The following is a 16,897-nucleotide window of genomic DNA, read 5'->3' as shown; positions in this document are numbered from 1 at the left end:
GAGAGACGAAATATACAGTGGTGAGGCTACATTCACTTTCAGCTGTGGCACACCCAGTGAGAAGCTGGTCATTTTACAAATGGATGTTACAACAATAATAATAATACCAAACATCTTTATTTAGTTTAAAAAATATTAAAGGTGCTGTATGTAAATTTGTGACTCTACTAAAGCATAAAAATACCATAATATGTTTGAAGATATTTAAGAAACATGCTAAGTTAACATACTTCTTTAAATGAAAAACAACGCTACAGTCAGTTATTCTCCTTCGAAAATGTGTGTTTCAGGACAGAATATCAATCTTTGTTTTGGTGAAACCCGCCCACTGCCAGTTTACCCAGTTACCCAAACACATTGTATTTCATTTCATTCATCATCAAGTGCGCTCGTTTCTGTTTGTGTCATCAATCTGGCAACCTGCGCATAAAGTCTGAGGAGGAGGGGCCGGGTGAAAAAACCCTCTCCAGTGTTTTGAATTTGGACTGCAATACCTAGTTCACCCACTCGGTGACAATCCTACATACAGCACCTTTAAACATGAGTTTCACAGTCAAGTTTCTTCATTTTCCCTCTTCCTGTAGGTGCATACATACGCTTGTCAAAATGATGATTGGTCGCTCTGTTAGTTATGTTAAAGACGTAAGGACATAAATATCAACCAGAATCAGATCAATTCTTTTAAAAGTATATACTGAATATCTCAATTGAAACTCTGAATCCGAACCGTCTACAAATGAATGGATTTATAGATCAGAAACCGAAGCCAGTCGTGTTTAATCATCATATTAGCACAGGTACAGTGTTTGATTGGCTAAACAGATGCGTCCTGTTATGAGGAAAGAAACCCTCTTCTCGCATCAGCCCCACCCTCTGCGCCTCACCGATCTTTACTCCTCCTGACAGAGACCCTCATTCATCAGATCAGCTTCTGTAATTCTTTACGATGAACCTCCTTTGTTAACGCAAGTATGCATTAACTAACCTTAACAATTAGCGGAACATTGTTACAATATTTTATTAACGTTAGGTATAAAATACAGGCTGTTCATTGGTATTTTTGGTTATTTCAGGTACGAATTTAACAACTTTTAATTTTAATAATGGTTATTAGTAATAAGCCAAAATTAAAATGATGTTAATCTATGCTTTCAGATTAATGTATATTAACACGTCATGCTGTATCTCTGTTGGCAATTGGACATTTTTTCATACGCTAACGCTTCGCCACCAATGAGACATCTCTCCCTCGGCCTCGATGGTTGTAGTTTGTATTGGTATTTGTAGTGAAATCATTAGAATTTCTTCTGTGATGTTTTCTATTGTTTTTTGTGTCAGCAAGGTCACCATGGGTTTGATGCTGTTATTTGCCATAATGCAACAGCAATTGCTGTGTAATCTTGTGAGACATTGCGATGTTTGTAGTTTGGTGGCCTATTTAGGAGAAAATCCACGGCCGTTGTCACTCCCGTCCTCCCTTCTTGAAATAATAATTTGCTTACATTAACCATTTACGGTCAGTTTTTATTCCCTGTTTCTCGTCATTTAGCATTAAATGTATTAAAGTAAAACAGTGTTAATTACATCTCTAATTGTCATAGAATAGCACGCATGGCCATAGTAAGGCAGTGTAGTTGCCCACGCGCGGCGGTAAAGTTTACTTGACATTCACCTGGACAGTCTGGTTTTTTTGCCAATTAAACTTTTGTGGCTGTTTATTTTTTGAGCCAACTAAACTCCGATAGTCATCAATATATGCCCTTTAGCGTTGGACAACGAGCTTATTTCTAGGGTAAAAATTAAAAAATTAACCTTTAAATTATTAAATAAGTTAACTACATGACATTATAATATAAAACCAATAAGACAATGTTTCAAAAAACATCCGTGTTATTGCACAAGCTCCACTTTTGGAATTACATTTTATGTGTTTTAAATAATTTTACAACTTTTAATGGTATGCAACAATATAATCCATTAAATGACAACCCTATTTGATCTAAGGATCACATCACTGTAAAATTATTCAGACAATTATCCCTTTGATACATAAGGCTTGCTTTTTCAGATTATATCTTTATTGTTTTTATATATAGTAGTGAATCCATATTTTTCACATTTTATATACTGTACCCACTTTAATTAAACTCTGACACTGTTTGAGATTAAGTTATAAAACCAGCTGTAAAATATTCAGAATATTATTCCCTATGATGCACAAGCCTTTGTTTTTTTTTTCAGATTATGCCTTTAGTATTTGTTTTTTATTGCAAGAATATGAAAAGTAGAGATGCAAAAGCCCTTAAATTCCATCTGAAATTTTCTTCTAAAATCAGGAGTTGTATCCCGCTCCCATGTTTTGGTACAGCACTATCACTTTAATGGCAATCAATGTTATTTTCTTTGTCAAATGACTTCGTTATATTTATATATTATATAATGCATAATCTCAGGGGGAGAAAGGTACAACGCTGTCACTTTGGATGTACCTAAAATAAAATTCCTTAGAAAAAATCACTTACATAACAAATTAGGACAGGCACTAACATATACAAAAAGTTTTAGAATTTTATTGTTTTATAAGCTCTTATTAGTGATTCATGTCAGCAAAGAGTATCAAAACTATTTCAGACCGGGTTAAAAAAGGTAATATATGCTGGTTTATTTTTATTTGTATTTTGAAATTGTATATCAAGCTTTGCTAAAGATAATTACAGAATAATCACTTTAGTTTATCGAGGTAAAAATTATGGGTTTTAAAATAAAATTTGTAAATTGAAGGCTTTGTTTAACTTTATTGTATCTTTACAGTCTATTTTAAAGTCATCAAAAACCCTAAATGGAAATAGAACCCAAACTCACCCAATATAAAAGATGCATGAATGGATAGGATCTTGTCGGCGCCATGATATTTGGTTTACGTATTGGATGGCAGGAGGACAATATTCTGGGCAGCAAACGTTGAGTACTTTCTGCTAATCTGGATATGCTATTTATCGGCAAGCCCCAATCTTAAGTTCTTATTTACTAGGAATTTAATATTCTTATGATATTATCCAATACTAATATATATAGGGGCTAAAAAACATATTATGCTAATATCCAAATGCTAGCAAGAATACACGAAGTTTAAGATAACGATTGACATTAGGATTGGATCTAACATAAGGAGTTATGAAAATGTGTGGCAGAACACGAGTGACAATTCACAAAGTGGGGATTTTGTAGGGTTGATATAAATTACATTGAGAATTGGATTAACTTATTATGCCATGGGAATAAGCCTAATTAAAAAAAAAAAAAAAAAAATCGTGTACATTTTGTAATAAAATTAGGGTAGGTAAGATTATTGGCATTCTTGTCGGAAACTGGTTTACAATGAACATGTTATGGCGACGAACACCCGTTTTCATGTTTACCATGACTTGTTATTATGAGTGTATTTCACATTCTTCATTAAAATATGGCTGCTGGGAGAAAAATGGTTGTACAACACGTTTACCAGTAAAATAATGCCTGTTTGGATAATTGGCCCAATGATAGCGACAATGGATTGAAAATTACTTGTTTGATAATTTTTTTTAAAATATATATTATATATACGTAATTCAACAGGCACGGCAAAGAGAGCTAGTCAGGTACACAGGCAGGAAATCAGGGGAACAGGTAACAATGAGTACAGGACTAGACTAAGGAAAACAAGTAAGGCTCAGTATCGAAGCGAACACTGGGAGAGAGTGGAGAACACAGAACAATAATTGAGACAGACACAGAAAACAAACACGGAAAGGCTTGGTAAGTAGCTTACACTCGGAGACCGAGAGTGCTCAAAGCTAAACAATACTGGGCAGTGTGTGAGGGAGAGGCCAATGTTATAAAGCGTGTATGTTGATTGTGCTGTGTGTGTGTGTGATTGGTCTCCAATGGAGCTGGGAAAATGTAGTCCAGGGTGTATTGTGAGGTGAGGGTATGTGTGGTGGATGATGACCTTGGTGGTGAATTAAGAGAATTTCACTGACCGCTCATGCCTATTATTATAGATATTATTATATATCTAATTTAATATCTAGTATATTAGATATATATATACTATATATATATATATCTATTAATATGATATAGATATATATAGTTTTAAGCCAATTAATTTTGTATCGTTTTGGTTAAATTTTGTAATACTGGTCATGAGGGTCTGTTTTTTCTTTTCTCAGCTTATATGTATATAGTTCAATATCTTTTAATCAATTTTGAGATATATCATGGTTGGAGGGGATATTGTTCACATAACAATCCATTAGATATTTGTAATCATGCCTGTTGTGTACTTTCAATATTTACCTTCCATTGTTGTGTGTTAACTGGTTGTGATATATATACATGGTTTCAATAATTGTTTTTAAAATAAACAATAAATCAGCCAATCTGAAAAAGCAAGCCTTGTGCATTAATAGGGAATAATAATCTGAATAGTTTTACAGGTGGTTTGATTCCTTTAGCATCAAACATGGTATTGTCGTGTTATGATTTATATATGATTTGATACATTAAAAGTTGTATATTATTATACAAACACATAAAATGGTTAATCCAAAAATGGATCTTTTGTGCAAATAACAAGGGATGTTAATTTGAAAACATTTTATGATTGGTTTCATATTATAATGTCACGTAAACGTTTTTTAAATTGTTTAAATAATTTAAAATGGTTAATTTTTTTTTTACATTTTTCCCCTAGAATATTAAAGCTTTTGCAAGCGTAAATTAGCTAGTATTTTATGGACTGAGTTGCGTTGGGGCTCAAAACATAAACAGCCGTAAAGAGTTTAATTTTGGCGAAAACCCCCGACTGTCCAGTGAATGTCAAGCTATCTTTCCCGCCGTGGTACAAGCGGTAGCCCATCTGCGCGGAACGTCTTTCTGATAGTTAGCGAAGCATTAAAACACAATCTAAAACTGAAAAAAATGGAATGGCAGGTTTGTCTCATTTTAATGAGTAATAAAAACTGAGATGAAACATTTAACTTTAGCCAGAAACTATACATTTACTATGGTAAAATCAAACGTTCAGCAATATCTTCAAAAGGACTTTTTGAATTTTGGGCACACGTTTTTTTTCTTATAATGCGATATGGGTAACTTTGCTGTAAAATTTGGTTATGCAAGAGCATGTGGGTGATATATTTACAAACCGCTCGTGTGTTCAACTCACCCAGCGTCACCCAATGTGCCCAGCTCCCCCTCCTCTATACATATTGAATGCCCCGCCTCATCGGGTAGTATGGAGTATTTTAAGCCTGAAAATTGATGAGATCCATGGGTTCTACTGAGTATTCTATGAGGGAGTCAGTGTAAAAAACGACACATAACGACAGCATTTCCTTGGAGCATAACCAACGCTATCTCACGAACTTCGTACGTATTTTACGAGGTGGCTCATCTGACGAATTGTACGACCTCACTCGGACGATTTGTACGTGTGGTAGAGCCCACTGACGGGTGGTTAGGGGCTGGGGTTGGTGTAGGTCAGATTCGTACAAATTCATACGAATGTGCAAACTCGTAAATACGTACGATTTCGGCAAAAATCGTATGGAATTTGTACGACTGTGGTCGTACGAATTCGTACGATATTGGTAACCTCGTAAAATATGTACGCGATTAGCCGTGAGATCGGGCGGGACAATACAGGACAGCTCCCCTAAAACAAAACTCGGAGGGATCATTTCTTCCAGAAATAACTAACATAAGGCAAGTAATCGACGTTTCAGTGGGACCCTTCACTCGCCGGAGACTAAGAGAAATGCAAAAGCAAATTCAAATATAAGAGACACAAATCCGTGGCAGTTGAAGCCCTACGTGCGCCGCGATTTCCGTTTTACTTTTCGCTTTCTAAGTGAATCCGATGCCTCAATTTACCCCAGACGTTATCTGATGCTGATAACATCATAGCGTAATATCACAGTGTATTATGATGTTGATTGTTATGTGCTGATATTTGCGGGTGTGCCCACACATACTGTTGCAGTTTGGGTGTTATGAGGCGCCTGAATTCATGGCGCACAGAGACCACACAGACAGCGTTCCACGCACGGAATATCGCTTTAAGCCCGTGCCCGCGTTTCACTTAATAATCACATTGAGTAGTTAAGGGAATAATCGCCAGTTATGCTTTGTTTCATAATCGTGCAGCCCTAATCTAGCCTCACTACTCATATTTTAAAACCCTATAGATTGTGTGTTGGTGAACTCAGTGAGATAGCGTTGTTCGGAGAGAATAAATGAGAGGAAGCACAAAACTCTCGTTAAATTGTTATAAAAAACCTACTACACGTTTACTGGACAAATTTTATATTCCAAATTAATTTAATCCTAAACTCAGTACAACTTGCAAAAAAGCACACAGTCAAGATCTGCACTGCTGGCTTGCTCCTTTTGGATCAGGCTTCTGTCTTCAGGGGGCAAAGCGCTGTCTGGACACCTCTGCTAAACACTCTCCTGTGTTTGTACTAGAAGAGCGAGGGTCATACGGTGGAGAGTGAACTGGACCCCGCCCGGACCTGCTGACGGATTACACGTGTGAGTGAGATACAGTACAGAGACGAGAAACAATCACATTTTACATTCACAGAAAGGTTTTAAAAGTGGATCCAAAATATTGGTGCACTTACGTACGTATCAATCAAATCAAGATTTAGATCAGAGGTGATCTGTATAAGTCTGCAGGGATTCTCGTACCGCCTGCGACTACCCTCACTGTGCTTCATGTTCTGAAGTCTCAGTTTGTCTTGAAAATCAGCTGGTGTTGTGGTGGATCAATGAAGTGAGCTCACAAGACCGGTGCCATTTGATCCAGAATAACCACTTCACAGCATTTAGAGAGTAGCTGAGGTTAATGTGAATGATGTGCTTTATTAATACATGAGGCACAAACAATAGATTCGGGGGTAATCAATCAAATCAATAAAAGTGTGTACTTCAATAAGAGTTATCACGAGTCTATTATTAAAGATAATCTCGAAGTCAGTCCAGTGCCGTGAATCATCATGCAGCTGTCGAGTGTTAGACTGGTATTTGCTGATATAATGGTTTCTGTTTGTCGCTTTCGGTGTATGCAACCTGGGGCGCTGTGCTGCTCGATCTGGATGTAGAACCACCTGGTGTAGAGAAAGTTTACTCAGTTAAAGGCTCACTGGTGGGTTCTTCAAGTTTTTAAGGAAAAGGTACCGAGGATTTGTGTAACCCACGGGTGGCGCGGACCCTAGGGATGAACAGCAAACAAACTGATCCAAGAAGAAATGCTGCTGACTGTGGTCAGGAGATGTTTTCTCGGTGCTGTGACGTAAGTAGTAAAATGGGGCCAGCGTGGACCGTCATCCTAATCAGAATCAGAATAAGCTTTATTGCCAGCAGGTAGTGTCGTTAGGGCCATAAATTTAGGGGGGGAATGACAGCTACGCCCAAAATGTTGCTAAGCCCCCTAAATGATAATAAGAAACAACAATACACATATTCGACTTATCAACATCCATATGCGCCGCATCTCAGATTTAGACGCAACAAATGATAGAATAGTGCCAGCTACAATAGCCGAGAAAGAAGTCGTAAGATGGGACACAGGAGAGTAGCAAAGAGGTTCGTTGTGCTATCAAGGATGATTGCACCGCACCGTCTCGACTCGGTTTGCATGGTGGTAACTGGCAGCTTTCAGAGCGTGTTTGTAACCGGAAGCGCTGCAAGTAACCTGTAGTAAACGGAGTTCATCTCGTCTCGTATTACTCTAGTTGGTCTGAACTCGATATGCTATCCTTAATCCACGACCCACAAACACGGATGAACTCCTGTGCGTGCACGATAAGGGTGGAAAGTAAGATTGTGGTAAGTGATAACGTGATATACCAGAGCAGTGAAAATGCACGCTGTTTTTATTAATTACATTCTTACCTGTCTTGAGGTAAAGGGGAACGATGGGGATATGGTGACTGGTTTGCGTATGGGAAGTACCGTAGTAAGTGTTCGTAAGCATGATTCTGTGAAACAGCAAAATACAAGAAATGCGTAATAACTCAGCAAGCTAATCACAACTCTTGTTGGTCTTTCCCCCAAAACTACAAAAAAAAATAATAACGCTAAGGTCTATAAAATAGGCATAGTTCTAAAACAATGATGATCAATCGCCCACACAAGAAGTCGTTGATGGGGGTGGGTCTACTGAAAACTAAATGTCATTAAGTTGTTTACTTGACCTATTAACCAGATTTGGGTATCCGTTCAATTCATATGAGCAGGGAGTGAGACTGTGATAGTTCGTGAGGGTAGTATAGTTTGAGAGATGAGAAGCGGAGCACGGTCAGCCCTGCAAGTAGATGGTGGGACAGCGGACAAGGGTTGAATTCTGTCATATGGGGGAGGCGCCGTGGAGTGGAGTGATTGTGATGGCGGTCAGATGTGAATAGTGTCTTATGGTCTAAGGATTGTTTGATATGTTCGTGGTGCAAATAATCTAACTATGACACACAGTTTGTTGGCAGGTCATAACAGGGTGTCAACTAATGGAAAGCACATACAAACGGAGAAATATGATTATTAAGAATCTGTGAATCATGTTATATATATATGCGTAGGCGATAGATGGAATGCTACACTGAGGGAGCAGCGTGTGAGGTACTGCTGGTTATAATGCTGATATCATCGCTTAGGTGCGCAAGAAATGCTAAAGTTTTGTATTTACATAATAAGTGTGTGTGTACTGCTCACTGTGTATAATTATATAGATATATATATAGTATATAATATATAGTCTCTATAATATATATATCTATATATATATATTATGATAGTATTTATATATTATAACATATCTACCGTTACGGACCGTTACTTGATAGAGAAGAATGTTCAATCGCGAACAAACTGAACGATAAATCGGAACGGATTAACAAAAACGGAGATAAGAGTTGCTTGAGTTGAACAGTGTGTGGTCGTGAGTGTATTAACGGGAAGTGCGTCACCAACTTGTGAGGCAAGCTCGCCGGTGGGACGTCTAGCCGGTAACTGCAGGGGGGCTGTGGTTAAGACTAAGTTCAATATTATTAAAATAATTAACATATTCTAATTGTTTATAAAAATTTGATTCCAATCCGAATTTGTCCGGCGAAATAAGAAGTAGAGGTCTCTGAGAGGGGGGTAATGTTGTCTGAGGGGTCAATAGAGCGGCGGCCGTATATCTGAGGCAAGTGCAAATCAAATAGTACGCTTTCATCAACTTTTACATGGTTATAATAAAGAAGTTTGTTTTTGCTAATATGGGCGCTTAGTTTTTCTTGAGTTGTTTAGACACACTTGGCCAAAAGGATCTTGATATAAAAAGATTAGGCGCTTGATGCACAGGATCTTAAAAACTGTACAAAAATATATTGGCTAGATGGGGCAAAACGGGGGGCCTGACTCTGCTCTTCAAACACCCAACACAAAAACATTAACCCGTACAGACATAGTGTTTGAGTAAAGAAAACACTGTAATATTAAAACATCAGTCATTTATTTAACCTTGCATAGCACAAAAAAAAAAAAAACAGATCTGTCTCCTCCAGGCTGCGCGCGCGCCTCAATCTGAACGGGGCGAGGCGGGTGAAGGTGACGGAGGTTTCGCTGAGAGCTTGAGGATCCCGTGGCGTTACAAAGTTTTACACTGACTATGAATGGATACTTATCATTGGTTAAATATTTGCAAAAACGCTCTGTTTTAAAATAATATACGAATTAATAATAGAGGATATGATGTTTGGATAAGTTTTTCATGGCAACACCAGACTGGGCTAGGCAGAGGCGTCGTGCCCATTTAAAAGTGAAGAGGGACGTGCCCCCTCAGGTTTCTGAGCCAAGGGGATTTTGAATGCAGCTTCCACAAAAAAAAAAAAAAAAAAAAAAAAAAAAAAAAAATATATATATATATATTATCTATAATAAAAAAAAAAAAAAAAATATATTTAACGATTAAATATTTTCTGTATTAAAATACAGTTTTTTGAAAATACTACAATACCACACCAGTGTGATTAGATCGTTCAGTGCGTCATATAATCAGCTGTTAAATTCAAATCTGCGTTCGCTGGCAGGCGCTGAGACAGAAGCATTTGTGAAGCTCTGCATCATAACCAAATCACACTGTTGAGCTTATGAATGCAATGACCAATCAGAGGTGTTCTGATGAGTCATCGCTAAAATGCAGGTGCTTCCTTTCACTTCACGCGTCGCGGACTGAATCCCTCTTTCTGGCGAATTCTCTCATCAGAAACAACAAAGTGCAAATATGTGTACGAATCGGTACGTATATTAAATTTCACAGTGTAACAGCTTCAGTGATTTTTTTAAATTAACTTTTTTATTATTTTTAACATAAATAACCTAATATCCATTCAGAATAAAACAACAACAGACATATAATCAATTTACATACTCCAATGAGAGAGAGAAAAAACGCTTCAGTGATTTTAGTGGGAGTTTTTGAGAGTGCTTGAACTAGACTGGGAATGAAAATGTTCTTTGATAATGTAAGTTGCAATGTTTTCTTTGCATTAACTTTTGCAATGTTCATTCACATAAATATAACTGCCGTCGTATTAAAAATATGTTATGGCATGGCTGTCCATATCTGGTTAATTAATAAACAGAACAGGTTTTTTTTTATGCACTATTACTTTATTAGGTTAGACCATCGCCCACTATAGATCATAACTATAAAGGTGAGAATTAAGATATTTCAAGATAATTCAGTAAAAATAAATAATAAATAAATAACATCGTGCCACCTTCAAAAATAATGAGTGCATGATGCCCCTGAAAGAGACAATCTTTTTTTATTGAATCTATTCTAATATACAAATCTAAATCTGAAATATATCTATGTAGCTATTAATCTATATTTTTTTTTTACAAAAAGGGTATGGGGGGGAGGTGGGGTCGTGGAGCTTTTGCTATGTTTTTGGGGGGCCTTACCCTTCTGAAGTTTGAGAAGCCCTGGTCTAGAGGGTATTTAATACTGACCCCCACGTAAGATTTTTCTAGTTACTAGTCGTCCATTCATTTTTCATTGTATTCAGCTAATCTGCGGTTTATATTAAATTTACATTCTAAATTCCATCATATAAGCCTTAAGAATCTTTCCGCGCATCCAGACGAACTCTGCAACATGGTCAGTGCCACAAAGCACAGCAGAAGTAGCCCAATAATTTGTGAAAAAGGAGACATTTTAATAGATTGGATCATGTAATTATAACTAATGTTTCCCTTGTCGGCTGCGCAAGATGAAATTCACAGTGCTGGCTCTCTCCACATGGACGCGCATAAATACAACCTTCACAGATTACAATAATGCTTTCGTTTTGAACTGATTCGTTTAAAAGACATTTCAGGCTGTCTGTAGATATATTTCTCATGTATGTGAGACACCCACAATTTTTCAGTTATTTCATTATTAGGAAAATATCACGCGATCGAGAGGGCACCTCCCTGTCAAGCATGCGCATTAATAATTTTCGCACAAACACTTGAATATGAATAATAATTCACATTTTGCATATGCATTACAAAGTAAATTTTTTTTTTTACATGCAATTATCCAAGCATAAAACCAAACAAGATTTGTAATGAAGATAAAAAAAATACATTAGACAAATAAGAATAAATGCTGCACGTGCACTCAGCATCATGCGCAAAGCAAATCATCATGCACTGATATTTTACGGAATATTACCTTACAAACCTGCATTTAAATGCGGCTGCCATTTATTTATTTATTTTATTTATTTATTTTTTACCTTAAATTATATGAAAGCAGGTAAAGAAGACTCCATTTTTAAAATCACCTGAAGTTGTCAATTAATGAAGGTCTTTTTTACATCGTGTGTAGTTCTGTTGATTATAATGAGAGAACGTTGAGTTTAAATCATCGAGGACGTTTTATTAATCCACTCCATTCTTTAGAATTTCAATGATTTAGCTAAATCGTGCAGGTTTAATTAGGCCTAAATAATGGGACGAAATTATACAGTGCCTCAACGTTTTACTAAAATAAAGAAAAATAATTTTATAAAACACGCAAAACCTAGCTCACTATGCTACCATTTTTAATGCTCCGATGCAAAGTAAACCACTATTTTTTTTAATAATATAACAACATCATAATTTATATTATAAAATAATACTGCACACACTATTTAAATGTGTCTAATCTAAAAGATGGTGTAGAGAAAATAAGACCACAGGCTCATAGGGCTTTCACATTTATCCTGCTTGAATTCGTTCTAAGAAACACACATATCTTCATAAGGACTAAACCTTCATCTGTGAAATATAAAAAAAAAAAATTTTCTTTCATTTTCCCCAACGTGCAGTCAAATATAACACTTCGGTGAAAGCAAAGCTTGTCGTCTATTGCGAAAATGTGCTTGATGCGCTTGTTTGAAAACTTGTGATATTAAAGCGCCACTCAGCCGTCCAAAAGCTGCAAATGGCACTTTGCAGACGCAGCTTGGCGGCGGTAGAAGCAACGTTTGTGGATGGTCACCTACTGTATATGTATGGTGCAAATTTGAAGTGTAGGACATAAGTCATGTGTGTTTAAATAAATAAGTGTATGTGTGTATAAAATAGTGTTGTGTGTTCCACAGTTTACTTGTCGAAGTGTTCATGAGATGGATTGGCTGAGAGAAGAAAAAAACTTGTTCCTGTGTCCTGGTGCGGTTCTGGTGCTCAGGAGCTCTGTAGCGTCGACCAGATGGCAACAGTTCAAAGAGGAAGTGTGCTGGTGTTGAGGGTCCAGAGTGATTTTTTGCCAGCCCTTTTGCTCACTCTGGATGAGTACAGTTCAGGAGAGTACATTCGGCGGAGGAAAAACATACAACATCATCAAATCCATGTACACTAGTAACAAATTTGCTGTTAAAATTGGCAACAAACACACAAAATGTCTAAATGTCTTCTGTTTGCAGATGATCTAGTGCTGCTGTCACCCACAAAAGAGGGTCTACAGCAGCACCTGGACCTCCTGCACTGAGAGAGAGAGGAGACTCAGTGAAATATACAGTGCATCAATATGTAATCTGTGTACTGTATTTATTCACCTCATTTACTCACAGAGATTCTAACTCTGCAGCAGTTGTGCACATATAAGGACTGTAAACAGTGACCCCCGCACTTTGGACCCCCGCAGTGCACTTTATAGAGAGTATTTCATAGCTAACTAACTAACTTCCTCCTCCGTTAAATCACTGCAATCCAAGTTTGAGTTCAACAACAGAGTAAGATATTAAAAAATAAGAAAATCGGTAATAATTAAGAATGATACTTATTATCCTCCAGGTTTAAATTTGACTTTAACTTATGTTTATGGACCCTCAATATACACGAACATCATCACCGTGAACATATAGTACATATAGCTACTGTATGTGTGTGATATAAATTCACGCGTGCATTTACTGATGATGAACTGTGAGACATTAAGTAAAAAAAATAAATAAAACGTATTAATATATCAGGGGTGTTTCAGTGATCTCTGGTGGAGCGTTTAGATGAAGGAAGAAGAAAAGAAACTTCTTCAGAGAGAGCGCCACCTACAGCACAGGTGAGGCAAACCTTCAGTCTGCTGAGAAATCACAGCTCTGTTTCTGTTCTGAATCTGAGTTTGATCAGAACTGTCACTGTTGAAGCACAACCTTAAACACTAAATCAAGAAGATCACTGCTGCACTGTAACACCTCCTGGATCATTATGTATTAATGAATAACTGACAGTATATAATTACTCGAGTACACATTATAACCAGCTTAGAGGACAATCAGTCCCTGTATTTACTTTTCTCTGTTTTGTGTGTTCTTGCCATGCAAAAGCTAATGTCTAAACCCTAGCTTGAGTCCTCGGGATGGTGTTTTCTCCTCTCTGCCCACACCCCCACATGTCTCCTGTTTTAAATCGGGGGACACGTTCAGCCGTTTAATCCCCTTTAAGATCTTCTGACGCGGAGACTGAAGCAAAGGTTCAAAATCAAACAATAATTATGAACCTGGTTCATCCAGTGTTCAGATTTCTGTTCTGGAAATGGATAATGGCTCATTTGCATATCTAAACAACATTTCAGAAATCTTTCCACACGAAAAAAGGTTTGCAGTTCTTAATGTCACGAATCAACATAAGTGTGATGACATTTATGAGTTATTTTGTGTACTTCATCAGCTGCTTGTAATGTAATTGTTCAGTTTGAGCAGTGAAGGCCTGTGTGTGTGTGTGTCTGGGTCAGTCTGACTCTGACGGTGATGGGAAGATCTCTCTGTGTGAGAGGAAGACTCTGAGGAGAGAAGCTCAAGAAAGGAGAGCTGGAGGAGATCCTGAAGCAGCTGGACCTGAGCCGAGACCGGACCGTGGATACTGAGAGATCAGTGTAATATCATATAAGAAGACGCTGAAATAAAGCACTCAGAGAAGTGAAGCAGCAGTGATCTGATGTCGTGAGTCTGTGTTCTTCCAGAGTTTGTGATGACACCGTCATCTTCCTCATCCAACAGCAGACCATATGGGAAAACCTGGAACATCTGAGACCTCTTTAACTGTGATTTAGATGTGAAATCATACATCTCTGTAATGACAATATGTTTCTCTAATTCTGCTCCACTCTAATATTTCACGATCTAGATATTGATCTTTATGCACTAATAACTCTAATCGTTATATTCATTTTGAACATTGGTTCCTAATATCCGAATGCAGGTCTTAAATCCCTCTGAAGTCTTCTGCTTCTCTTTGCAACAGTTTTTTGTTGAGAAGATGACATCATTAAGATCCCAGCTGTTTAATTCAGTGCACATGTTTCGTGTTGTTGTTTTTTCTTATTTTTGGGTCTTTGATTGTCCGTCATGTCATGAAACTGTTGATCACCTAAAACCAACTATCTGCCCTCAGGACATAATTCCACCTCTTTTCTGTAGACAGATCATGCACACAGTTGGTCCTGGTCTGTTATTGGTTATTAACAAATGTTTGTCTACTAGTTCCTTCCCTAACAGTCTTAAATGTGCTGTGGTAAAAAACAATGTTCGTCCTATTTCTAATCTACCCTTTATTTCAGAGATCCTTGTGAAAGTTGTACTGACTCAGTTACAGTCGTTTTTACTGTTAATTCTGTTCATGAGATGCTTCAGTCTGTCTTCAGAGCTTTACACAGTACTTCTGAGAGTCTCAAGTGATATCTTTACAGAAACTGATTACAGCTCTTCTGGATCTCTGTCCTCTCGTGGTGTGTAGACTCAGTAAACGAGGTCTGGAACAGTCTTCCTCTCATCTCAGGTTAGCCTCCTCTAGTTTTAGGTCTGCTCTAAAGACACGTCTTCTCTCTAGTCTTCAGGAGCCCTGGATCATCGGTTCAGCTGTTGTTTTGTTAGTGTTGTTTTAAATCTGATCTTGAGTCTTGTTTTATCTTATTTTTGAGTTTTTTATTCTATTCTGTGCAGCACTTGATCGACTTTGGTTGTTTTTAAATGTGCTCTACAAATAAATATTGTATTGTATAAATTAACTCAGATGAAAAGTAAAAAAAAAGAAGACGACTTTTTATCATAATTTCGACATTTCATCTAATCACGACTTTAAAAAAGTATATTTTTTTTCTTACATGGTGGAAATGCGCATACATATTATCATGATATGAAATCCTTTTGACAGTTGTATATGATTTATAATTTTAAAGTGTGCATTTTGCTGCACAGATTTTTTTATTTTATTTATTCTGCTGGACAAGTTTTAAATTAATTTGTTTAAAAATATATCTGTTATTATTATCTGTGTTTTACATAAAACAAAGATTATTAACATTTTATTTTTACTATTTATTTTTTTTATTTAATTATTTTTTTTTATTTTTTAATATATATATTTTTAAATAAAAATTTTTTAATTTTAATTTTTTTTTTTTTTATTTTTAAGTTAGTTTTTGTGAACAGAGTTTGTGCGCCCTCTATTGGTGAATTCTGATAATCTGAATAAACTACTTTTTTTAGTTAAGTTTTTCATTTTAGTTTTTTTTTTTTTTTTTATTAACAACTTGTAGATTATTATTCAGAAGTGTCTGTTTCGTTCTCTGCTGGTTTATGGTCACATGGGTCCTGGTACACGTGTTTTTCTTCAGCTCCTCTTGTATGGATGTGTGTATGTTGGTGCTCTGTGCTCTGATCCTCAGACAGCTCGTGACCGCGCGCTGGTGTCTGCTCTCATTCTGTTCTGTTTAGTTTAATTTAAGTTTTATTTGTGTTTATTTTTTTACGATATTTTTACGATACAAATCATTGCGAAAATTAAGTATTCTACACTAGTAAGGAGTAGTAGTTTATGGCAGTGGTGACTGTCAGTTTATGTACATACGTGCAGAAAATGTTCACGAAAAATCAATAAAAGACGTATCACAAACACAGACAATTAACACTATCGGTAACAGCAATTATGCAATCAAACGTATAGCAGAATGTGTTAGTTCTGTATGTTGTCCTCTGGGTTAGCATCATCTGAGGTCCTCATGAGGGGTTGGCATCATCTCTTCTCAGGTGTTTCTGGTCCAGACTGGAGCTTGTGTAAATCCTAGTTTATCACGGGATGTTGAATCCAGCAGAAACAGAGAAACAAATAGAGACATAATTAGTGTATCTGCTGTTCCAGCCAAGTAAATTAATTAGTTTAACCCCAGCTAGAGAATAATAATGCACATTTGATCAGATTATAACTGCGGCAGTCCAAAATTATGAGAATGCATTATTTGAATGCTTGGCCAAAGAGGTGTGTGTTTAATCTAGATTTAAACAGAGAGAGTGTGTCTGAACCCCGAACATTATCATGAGGCTAGTTTCCAGAGTTT

The 16,897-nt window shown here is 36.7% G+C and overlaps 1 pseudogene; it reads right to left on the bottom strand.

Annotated features, from left to right (window-relative positions):
* Window positions 1-8,023, bottom strand: part of LOC109075915 — a 13,929-nt pseudogene extending 5,906 nt beyond the window's left edge.
* Between the last annotated feature and the right edge of the window lie 8,874 nt (window positions 8,024-16,897).

Source organism: Cyprinus carpio, chromosome A7 (genome assembly GCF_018340385.1).
Source record: "Cyprinus carpio isolate SPL01 chromosome A7, ASM1834038v1, whole genome shotgun sequence".
Lineage (NCBI taxonomy): Eukaryota > Metazoa > Chordata > Actinopteri > Cypriniformes > Cyprinidae > Cyprinus > Cyprinus carpio.
The sequence above is the reverse complement of the archived record's forward strand: the minus strand, read 5'-3'. Positions and strand labels throughout refer to the sequence as shown.